The sequence below is a fragment of the Pteropus medius genome, unplaced genomic scaffold (genome assembly GCF_902729225.1).
Source record: "Pteropus medius unplaced genomic scaffold, Ma_sr-lr_union100, whole genome shotgun sequence".
In the NCBI taxonomy this organism is placed as follows: Eukaryota; Metazoa; Chordata; class Mammalia; order Chiroptera; family Pteropodidae; genus Pteropus; species Pteropus medius.
The window spans coordinates 796,958-808,616 of record NW_024342471.1 but is presented as its reverse complement, the minus strand read 5'-3'; the positions used below and the strand labels follow the sequence as shown (position 1 = coordinate 808,616).

Here is an 11,659-nt window from a genome sequence, read left to right as displayed (position 1 = left end):
GGAACAATAAGAGAAGTAAAAATGAATTTAGCCATTGAATGCTTTGATGGAGACTTCCCAGGAGAAGCGCCTAGAGCTAGAGGAGTCAGTCCACCTCAGACCTTCGTCATCTCACATTTGCAATTTTTTTAAACTGTAAAATGAAAGACCTTTGAGGACATTTTCAGATATAAAATTCTGAGTCCTGAGAAAAATCTTCATTTATTTGGAGTGCTTTTGAATTTACAGGGTACTAACTTTCCAATTACATAGCTGTTTTTTAGATAGAAGTTTTAATTATCCTTAATCTAACAAATTTGTGCGTGGAAGGAAGGTTCTCTATTGTACAGCAAACATCCCTTGCAAAACAATGCTTTTCACAAGTACAATGTAAATGATTTGGAAGCATAAAGATTTAATTTCATATTAGAAGAGGTTGAGGGTTGATGTACACTTAGGCTTTTGTCAAAACCCTTGAAACTGAAATATTTGAGAAAACCAAAATTGGTGTTGAGCCCCATGTTTTCAGACAAATGCACTTGTGTTGCATAGTGTGAACACTGCAAAATGCTCAGTGTTTTTTTTATAATTGGATTTGCCTGGAGATCAGAGTAGGTAGCTAATGGTGTTTGATAAGCTATGGCTTAGAGCATAGTAATGCTTAGGTTTAAGGCATCTTTTAGAGATTCTGAAATGTTGCACTTTTAAAGTTAGAAGAGTTAAAAGAAATTTGTTTTAATAACATCAACAACAATGAATAGAGATAGATAAATAGATAGAGATGATAGATAGATAGATATAGATAGATAGATAGATAGATAGATAGATAGATAGATAGATAGATAGAGACAGACAGACAGACAGACAGACAGATAGATGATAGATAGATAGATGAGAGAGAGAGAGAGAGAGAGAGAAAGAGAGAGAAAGAGAGAGAGAAATGAATAAACAGACAGATAAAGGTATCTTCGTATGAAGGACCAGAGATCCTCAGTGTCATTAAAGGCCCAGTTAGTGAGCAAGGTAAGGAGGACCTGCCCTGCAGGCAGGAGTATGTTTGCAAAGACAGGTCAGTTCTGAGTCACTATTTTTGGGTTGCTGGCAGGCCGATGAAGTCAGCCCAGCTCTGTGTTCTTTTGACTCGAGCAAGATCTGAGTCAAAATCCAGGCTCTGCCTCTGTTGAGAGGAAAACAGGCACAGGCAGGCTAAGGGGTGAGCAGAGGTCTAATGTGAACTCAAACCCATGGCTCTTGACAAAAGAGTAAGGGCACTTTAGCTTAGAGCTAGGGTGAAAAATAGAAGCAACCAGTTTTCTTGGCAGAAATGTAACCAAATCATTTCTGAAGCTTTCAAGAACTTGAGGACACATTTTGATTTGGCAGCAACCTCTAGATTTGCTGATTTTGGTTAGAATGGTTGGACGATTCTTGGAAACTGTGTGGTAGATCATTTAGGCCAAAGCTTTTCGAACTTTAATGTGCACATGAATGCTTGAGGACTTTGTCCAAATAAAGTTTCTGGTTCAGTAGGTGAGGGGTGCGCCCCAAGTATTTGCATTTCTAACAAGCTCCTAGGTGAAGGTGAAGCTGCTGATCTGGAGACCACACTGTAAGTAGCAAGGTTACCAGTAGTTCTGGCTGCATATTGTAATTACATCTATAGAGTTACCAAATTTGGCATATGAAAATATAGGATATCCAGTTAAATTTTCATTTCAGATAAGTAACAAATAGTTTTTTAAGTGTAAGTATGTCCCATGCAAATATTTGGGACATATTTCTTTTTTTAAAAAAAGTATTCTTTATTTATCTGAAATTCACAATTACCTTAGACCCTCCATTTAATCTGGCAACCCTACTGGAGGAATATTTTAAAATGTCAATTCCTGAGTAACTGCCCCAGATATTCTGATTTAATTGGTTCAGAATATAGCCTAAGCATGTAGACTTTACAAAACACAGTAAGTGACTTTAATATGCAGCCATGGTTGGAAATTACTGATGAAAACTCACCCTCTTATTAATCAGGTGAGAAAACTGTAATTTAAGGGATGTACAGTTTGGCCAGTGGTAGGATGGGGATTAAAATTTAGGGTTTCAGGCACTCTTTGCCGCATACTCCCTCCATCTTGAGTAGAAAACATGTTCCTTTTTTAGAACTTTATCTGTGCCTAAATCCCTGAGATTGAGGGTCATCTCTCCTCATTTTAGTCACTCCCTTAAACCTCCAGAAGCCTCTTTCTAGTTAAGTATTTAGAATGCATTTAGAAATCTGTCTATTATGAATCTTAATTGTGGATGCTTTAAAATGCATTTCTTTTTATTCTTAACCTCACATCTGGGAACTTTAAAAAAAATGGTGTCTGGGTACCACCCCAAGAGATTCTGATTTAACTGTCCTGGGATGCAGCCTAAGCACTGGGATTTTAGGGGAATTCCCTGAGCAATTCTCATACGCAGACAGGGGTGAACAGTGCTGCTCTATCAGATCCTTCGAATACGATGGACCTGGGGCCTGTGACTCTAAAGTTGTCTGTAAGTGGTGGGTCCAGCAGAGCCCATCATGGATGTGTGTAAATCAGCAACTTCAAAGGCTGGAAACACTGAGCTTGACTGCAGGGTAAACCTGGAATGCCACATATGTTATTCTTTGAAAACTTGTCAAAGCATCTGACTCCGTTCTAATTAAAAAACACATAGTTTCTTTAGATTCTAGGTAATCTTAGAATACCTGTATGAGCCTTGTATGTATTTCCACTGGTTCTACGATATACTGTTTCTCTGGTGAAATGCAAAGTTAATAGTTATTTAAAAAATAATAATAATAAAAGAAGTGGGGGGTGGGGAGGGGAAGAGAAAACTAGCATGTGCTTAATTTGAGATTTCTAACTAGCAGTTTCAAGATGTTAGAAACCTCTCCCCCACCCCCAGCCTTTCCTGTGATCTTATACTTCTCTCACTCATCAGAAGAAAGTAGACCAGGTTCCTGCTTTAGAAACAGCTACATATCAGGCCTTTTGTGAGGAAGAAAGATTTCTTAGGCAAAGTATTTTGGCAGGAATTAAGACAATAAACATTAAGGCTTTGTACTTTCCTCTTGCTTTCTCCTTCAAGAGTTGAAAGGCACTCAGAGCAAACCATGCATGAACCAAGACTATTTAGGTTGGACAGATGAGGGTCTTCTGAAGTCTCAAAAGTGCATAGTATTATTCTCACATTTGTGAAGATCATTCATAGTTTTTCTATAGGGAAACATAGTCTTTTCATCCATCAAGAATGGTAAATGATTAGAGTGCTTATTAATTAACTCGATCCCATTATATTAAACTACCCATTGCATCTCTATAAGTTTGGTGAATTTACTTAGGTGTAGATGACTAGATCCCATGAAGGGAGGTTCACCAGTTTGTCCAATCCAGATTTCCCAACTCCTAATCCAAATGTTCTTCACAAGTAAGTCAAACCACCGCCTAAGATTTTATTGCATGGTTCTGGTTTTATCATTTAAATCAGATAGACTTTGATCATCTCCTTCTAGGTCAATTGAGAGAAAACCAGGCTACACAGATAGAAAGATTTATTGACTCAATACTAGGCAAATTCAATCTTCCCATCAGCTTCAGCCCACCAGCAAGTCCTTAGAACCATCCTGTTAAGCTGGAAATATAGTGACTCCACGATAGTTTATTTGAGTGTGGTAACTTTTACTAAATTATGACATGTGCTTTATAAATCTAGAGAAAAATGCAAAAGGGAAAGTCGTCCATGTTTATTAGATGGGACGTCCATGTTTATTAGATGGGACATCTTTTTAAAAAATTCTACTTGTCATAAAGCTTTATCGAGATGTTAGTTTGTGTTATGCTCCCTTTTATTTTCCTTTTCTCTCTCCTAATTTGCAAATACTCCTTTACATCAGGGGAGGTTTATATGACAGTTAGAAGCAGAATTTATTTTTTGACTACCCGGGTTCTAAGCTTATGTTTTCTAGAAGCCTTGAAGACCCCCGGACAAGTGCACGAGTATGAGTTAACCAGTAAAGAAGCTAAGACACACACATACCTATAAGGCTAGAACCCAAGCATGAGTTATGTCTCTCAGAATTTGCATATCCTGAGTTGGGGCAAAACAGCTTTCAGGATTTGGAGCCAGTTATCAAGGGATTTGCAGGCTTGGACAAGAAGTAGGGCTGTAAGATTTAGAAAATAAAATATAGTGTACTTAATTAAATTTGAATTCAGGCAAACTTTGAATTGCTTTTTAGTATAAGTATGCCCGTGAAATATTTGTGACATACGTATGCTAAAAATTATTCATTGTTTATCTGAAATTCAAAGTTAGTTGGGTGCCCTGCATCTTATCTGGGAAACCTAGCAAGGTAAATTGCATTACTGATTATGATGGACTGAGAGAGACATATTCTGGCTTCTATTTTCTAGATAGCACGCACACCTCTTCCTGGGTTCTTAGGTAACACTAGGTGAGAGGGAGGGCTCCCTTTGAATGACTAAGATGTATTTTACATCAGACGGACCTCAGAGTAAGATTTAATTGATTTTAAAGACAATTTTCTTAAACTGGCATTTCTTGCACATTGAAGTCTTTGATTGCAGATGCATACTCCATATAACCATAATTCCTGTCTATTGTAGACATATTTCCCAGGGGATCTGAGGCAGGACATTTGGTCACTTTCCTATAGGGAGGTGAGGAAGTTGAGGAACAGAATTCTGAGGCTTTGTTCTTATTTACCATTCACATGACAAGAGGTGATTTGTCGTGGTCTAAAAAGAGATTGGGAGACTCCTGTTGCCATGTTTCTAAAATAGATAATGCCTTCTGTCTCTAGAATGCTATTGGTTTCAATGGAAAATGGACTTTACAGTACTTCTCTTCAAGGAACCAAACATTGTGTTTTGTCCTGCAAAATGAATCATGTCATCTAAGTATGCAGCAATTGCATTAAAATCAGGATGACCAGGTTTTCATGAAAATCCAAACACTGTTAAGATTCTCAGAGAAATGGCTTACCCTTTTCACATTTGTCTGCCCATATGAGAAGAATTTGACACAAGGTGTTCATGGATCCTATCCACCAAACCAACCATGGCCCACACTCCCATTTGTAAGGCAGCAAGGGAGCAGTAACAGATGAGGCATTTATTTTTGGATGGAGCACAGCTGCTAATGGGTCTGGAAGGAACCATAGCCTGGGACAGGAAATGAAGAGGGATCCTAGTTCAACTCAACCTAAAGGTGAAATCGAGGCAGGAAGATTATAATGTTCCAAGAATCAGGTCAAGCTAAACAAGAGGGTTAGCATCCCTTCTTTAAATGACACTATGCCAGAAGCTTTGTTGTTGTTGTTGTGTTTTATTTTATTATTTTTTAAAAATGAGCAATAGCCTTCAGATCCTGAGTTTAAAAGCCTGATCCAGGCCTGAGTCATTGGCATCACTCCCTAACCCCTCTCTACTGCAGGTGTGCTGCAGGTCTCCTTCCAGCTCACACTGACCCGCCCCCTTCCCCTAACTCCCACCTGACAATTGTAAAAGTTAAGGAGATCTCTCAGGGTGGTATAGCCTCAGGCATATGAATTTCTTCCTGGGCTCCTTGAGCTTGGAAGCAGTTTAAAGGTAAGAAGGTTTGAAGAGTGAATGAGTTCCCAAGAATAAACATGTTTCAAAGACACCTGAATGAGGGACTTTGTTTTCGTGGTTTTTTTTTTAAATGGTGTTTGTGTCCTTAATGTAGTAACTCCTTGAACATGTTGCCTTGTGTGATATAATTTATTTACATAATTCTGAATTGGAAAATCATAAAATTCAAAAAATCTGGAAAGAAGAAAACTTGTGATGTATATATGTATTTGATACATACATAGGTATATATTACACATATGCATACATAGATGTGTATATGCAACTATAGATACAAATTATATGCATATATGGTTATAGAGCAATTTAGATAAAGATATTTGAAAAAGAGAGCAAACATAAAAATAGATCATATGCCAATTTCCAGCCTGTTTTTAATTTATGACAAGTTATTTCCCATGAGACTCAAAAAAAGATGGTGGTCTGTAATTATTCCAATCCAAGTTTTCCCTTTTGTAACTATCTCAGCGTTTGCTTTTTCGCTTTTTCAAATGGGGAAGTCCTTTGAGTACTGATCAGGAGGGTTGGCAACTCCCCAGGCAGAAGTGTGGGAAATGAGGTAAGGAAAAGAGTTTACCTTTTGGCCTCCTGGAAAGAGGAGAGAAATGCCCTCTCATGGTGTGGAGGGGTTTTAAAAAATAAGAGAAGAGAGTTTCTCTTTCTAGAAGATGAGAGTAACTTGTTCACTTTCTAAAAAAATGTTTGTCATGTCACCTAAAATAGATTATAATGCCTCCTATATTTTATTTCTTTGTTTATTCCCTAATTTTACCTACAGTGAGATATTTTTTTCTAAACCTCAGACTTCAAAAATTTAGGTAATGGGATTGGAGATAAAGAATTAGAGTACAGAGAAAGTGGTGGTGGTGGGGGCTGGAATCAGGTGAACTTTTCAATTACAGAAGCCCTGAACCATGTTACCTAAAATGCCAAGGCCACAGCACAGCAGGACTGAAGATTCTGGTTGTCTAAAGAAGGTGCTCTGCCAGCCATTTTGCTGAATAGAAAGCAAGAAGAATCAATATAGACATTCTACTATCCAGATTCATCCTCGATCTTTAAAATATTCTTTTTTATTACTTATTATCTTATAACTAATAAATATATTCCTAGGCAACGAGAACATAAAGATAATTCCCATTTAGAAAGCATTTTCTTTAGGATGCTGAAATTCTTTCTTAGTAAGAAAGTCAAGGGCAGAGGGTGAGGGATGCCTTGACCAACAATCCATAAGAATAAGTATGAAACATTCAAAGGGCAATTTAAGAAAAGAAGATAATTTCAAATCAAATCACTGGCTATGCCTATTTTCCCAAAGCCCTTGAAGAAGCTTAGCTCAGAAAGAGATCTTGTTTGTTTTTTCTCATATTTTTATTTGACTTTCTTATAATTCTCACATTCTAAATCTAACTGAATTAAGCTGCACATAGATCTCAGAGCAATTGTTCAATTATTTGAGGGATTTATCTATTCATTGGACACAGAAAATAAGCTCTCTGATGAGAAATCTAAAACTTATCTGCTCCAGCCTTAATGTCAAAAAAGAATCATATAGTGATTTTGTTCTCTGTTTGATTTGAGGAGATAGTATTACCAAAATACTCTAGAAGCCTCCAGAGTCACTAACAATTAGCTACTGGTAGTCTCTATCTAGGTGTGGATCATTTATTGGTAGCCTCCTGCTTTGATAATGTTTTCCGGTTTCATTTCCCATGTTAGAATTTTCACCTGGCTTATGCCTACAATAAATATTACATGACACGCACAAAATAATTGGTACCATTTCTGATTCTGAAATAAGAATAACGGAATAATAGTAATGAACGCAGATTAATAAATAAAGGAGTTTTTATGAGGATTCTTTCTTATATGAATCTAACCTTTCTGGACATTCAATAAGATGAGAGTTTTATTTACTGGATGTTATCTACTGGATATCTTTTGGGGGCTGGAAGTTGAGGAAGTAGTCAGAAGAGTAAAGAACTAGACTTCTCATAAGACATGGTGGACTTCCATCTAAATGCATTAAAGAATAGATTCATATTACAGATAAGTTTCTAGCCATTCCTAGAGTATCCCAGCATGAGTACCACACATATCCTTGCTAGAGCAAAAGTCTCAAGAGAGAAATTCAAGAAAGAGTTGAGAAATATTGAGAAAAAGAAGCACTAGAGCTCCTGTGAAATACAAGAATTGTGGACAAAGATGAGCTGAATTCTTTTTTCAGAAGTGCTCTTGGTGGAATTATTTCTAAGCTTATTGTTCAGATATAGTGCTATTAAGGAAAATGTCTCAAAATATTGCCAACAGTAATGATAATATATTTGTGGAGTATTTTATAGTTTATAAAATGCTTTCCCAATTATTACCCTCATAATGCATCACTTTATTTCTGCCCCGCAGTATCTGGCAAGATGAGCAAAAAGCATCCATAACCAGAAAGCAAACAGTCTGTTTGGTAAAAATGATCTCAGGCTAAACTCCCAAGCTGTTTGTGAGTCCAAATAGAACCATCCTTAGATGGGTAGTGGTCTTCCTTTCTCTACCTTTTACAGCCATCTCTTCAATCTCTGGCTCCATCTGGTGGAATACTGTGAGGTCATGACCATAGGCATCATTGTTCTTAAATGCACCTTATAGGGGCCAGTATTGTGTCTCTATGATCCTGCAAGTAAATAAAAATAGGTCTTTCAAAATCTGAATTTGGGTTGCCTATTAGGTCCCCAAATTTTCCCTTGCTATTGTGACTGCCTCTTAGAGTAGAATGTCTATTTTGCTAAAGATCCCTTTCCAACATGATTAGAGAAAAAAAGACACACCAGTTAAAAGAAAATTCTGTCCTGCCCAAAATAGCTTATACTGTTCTTTTATATTTTTCACCTCATTTGACCATAAAAACATCTGTCATGAAGTAGGGAGGGCTGATAATGATATAGAAGGAAAAACTAAAACTTACAGAATGAAAAAAAAAAACACGAAATGTACGCTAATTGAATTTTCCAGAGACAGAAAAATTAAGGAGGCAGAGACAAGACCAAAGCCAAGTGTTGTGATTCCACAGGCAATGTTTACAATATGCCCATCGCATTATTTAAAACAAACAAATGAACGCATAAAACCCTTATTTTATGTTCCATAATATACATTTTACATATTTTTGAATGTCAAATATTATACAATGAAAAATTAAGTGAAGAAAATATCTTTCTCCAAAGGATAAAAAAAATCAAAATCAAATGAAAGAACAGTATTAAAGTGAATCTACTCAGAATAAGAAAATAAGCAATAAAGTTTACTAATTTTAAAAAAAAGCTGATAAATGCCACTAGCATCACAAAATATATAGAGAAATATACAGATAAAATAAGATAATATTTTTATTATTTATCCATAAGACGTATCTCTAAAATCCTTTTCCCTCCTATGTTTACAATTTTGCACAACTCTACTTACAATTGTACACAACGAATATTGGGAGAATCTTCTGCAGACCAGCATCTGACTGCAGATATTTTAAACCTTATTTCTCCTCCACTATCCACATATGTTTAATGCTGGAAGCTATAGGACAGATCGATATTAGAACATGACTTCTGGCTCTATAGCTTGGGGCCATAACCAATGTTCCTAGAAGTAATTCCTACTGCAGACTTCTAGCTGCATATTCACAGTACTTGAAAGTAACTGTAAAGACATGCATTTATCTCACTATTTCCAAAGTAAATGTATCCTCCAACTCAACTTCCACTTAACCCAACACCCAAATCCCTGTGGCATGCCAATGCCACTCAACATGACAGGAAATGTGATAAAGAAGTTGGAGTGAAAACAGGAGTTACAACCAATTTTTGCTAAATATCTCATTTTTGAAAATTAAAGAAAGGTGGAGGGGAAGCACATATGATTTTGTGAGGACATTGCTGAGCATTGAAAGAGTTTGTGTAAGTAAAGGACCTTAAACTTCATTTTCTTTAGTTTTACAACAAACTCATCTCTGATTGCCTCTAAAACACCATAATTGAAAGAAATTTATTTAAAGTTGGTTTGATCATCACTGTCTTTGAGTTGTTTCACTTACTGACCCTCTTCTTCAATTTGTAGGGTTGGATTAGAGATGTTTTTGAAAGTCAATGCTTTGGAGTAGTGTGCCTTTTTACTTTTTCATAACCACATAGGAAAAAGACCACAACTCAGCCCAGATTTCAGGTAGTTTTCTGTTGCTGCATTATTGAAATTTGGAAATGGGTATGGTTGGAAAGTTTGATTCATATGTGACAGCAACTGGGCTACCCACATATTAGTCTATGTAAATGGTGGCTTGGCTTTAGGCAACAGTTTGGCTTGAAAAGCATTTCATGTTTAAGAACACACTTGTTTCCCTCTATAGAATTCCTGTTCTGTCTCCTTTTCTCCCTCCCTTTCTCCTTTCTTTACTCCCTCCCTCAGCAATAAACAGTAAGTTTGGCCTGCCTAGCTATGGCTACTGTTGATCCTAATGGTAATGTATGTTAATGTATGTTTCTGACATGTTTAATGTTGAAAAAAACACTGTCCATTTGGTTCAGTTCTTTTTTTTCTTTTCTTTTTTTTAGGCGAGGCAACAGATTGCAAGGACCTTATCAGCTTACAATCCCTTATTTTTTTGACTTTTTACACCTACAGCACCGGATCTTCCTAGGTGGTCTCCCTTCTAAGTACTAACCAAGCCCGACCCTGCTTAGCTTCCAAGATCAGACAGGATCGGACTTGTTCAGGGTAGCATGGCCAAAGACTGGTTAAGTTCTTATTAATTCCACAGCCACCTCTCCTGATGGCTGAAGGAAAATCTCATCCTGTTCCCCTTCTTAACCACTTGTGGAATTTCCCACACTTAGTGAAGGGGAAAGAGCCTCATCCATGAAGGGAGCAGTGAGACCTCTGGGAGGCAGGGCGACAAGTGGTGAGAAGACTTGAGTATCTTTCACAATCCCAACAGACTGCTATCTCTAGGACTAGGCCCATATTGTTTTTAAAAATAGACTTTATGTTTTATTTTTACTTTATTTTATTTTTTGATTAGTTTGTTTTTTTATTCCTTAAATTCCACATATAAGTGAAATTATATAGTGTTTATCTTTCTCTGTCTGACTTAAATATCTTCTAAGTTCATCAAAGCAATATCTTTTTCCATTCCCTTCCTTTTCATGTGTAGGGGTCTTGTTTTCTTATTCTTTCAGCCACTCTATCTTTTGGTTGGAGCACTTAATTCTTTTTCATTTAAGGTACTTATTGATAGGAATGTAGTTGTTACCATTCTTTATTCCTGTTTTTGATACATGTTTTTTCTTCTTAAAGAAGTCTCTCCAACATTTCCTGTAATTCTGGCTTGGTGGTGATAAATTCTTTTAGTTTATTTTTGTCTGGGAAGCTCTTTATCTGTCCTTCAATTCTAAATGACAGCTTTGCTGGATAAATTATTCTTGGTTGTATATCCTGGGTCTTCATCCTGTGGAATATTTTTTGCCAAGCTCTTCTGTCCTGCATAGTTTCTTTTGAGAAGTCAGCTGCCCATTTTATGGGTTTTCTCTTATAAGTAACTATCTGTTTTTCTCTTGCTGCTTTTAAAATTCTTTCTTTGTATTTAACCTTTCGCATTTTAATTATGATGCGGGCCTCTTTGGATCCCTGATTTCAGGAATTCTCTAGGCTTCCTGGAGTTTTATTTCCATTTCCTTCACGAGATTAGGAAATTTTTCCATCATTCTTTCTTCAAACAGCTGTTCAACATCTTGATTTTCTTCAGTTACGCCAATCAGATGAATATTTGGAGCCTTAATAGTGTCCCATATCCTCTTTAAATTATTTTTATAGTCGTGGCATCTTTTTTCTTGCCATTCTGATTGAGTGTCCTGATTGGCTTTCCAATCCTCTAGATAGGGCATTTGATCCTCTTCTTTATTCACTTTGTTTATTCCTTTGTTTATTCCATTTAATATACTTCTCATCTCAGATAATATGTTCTTCATTTCAGACTGGTTCCT

General features: G+C 36.6%; 1 pseudogene; it reads right to left on the bottom strand.

Annotated features, from left to right (window-relative positions):
- Nucleotides 1–10,292: 10,292 nt before the first annotated feature.
- LOC120604206 (uncharacterized) lies at nucleotides 10,293–10,411 on the bottom strand (annotated as a pseudogene).
- Between the last annotated feature and the right edge of the window lie 1,248 nt (nucleotides 10,412–11,659).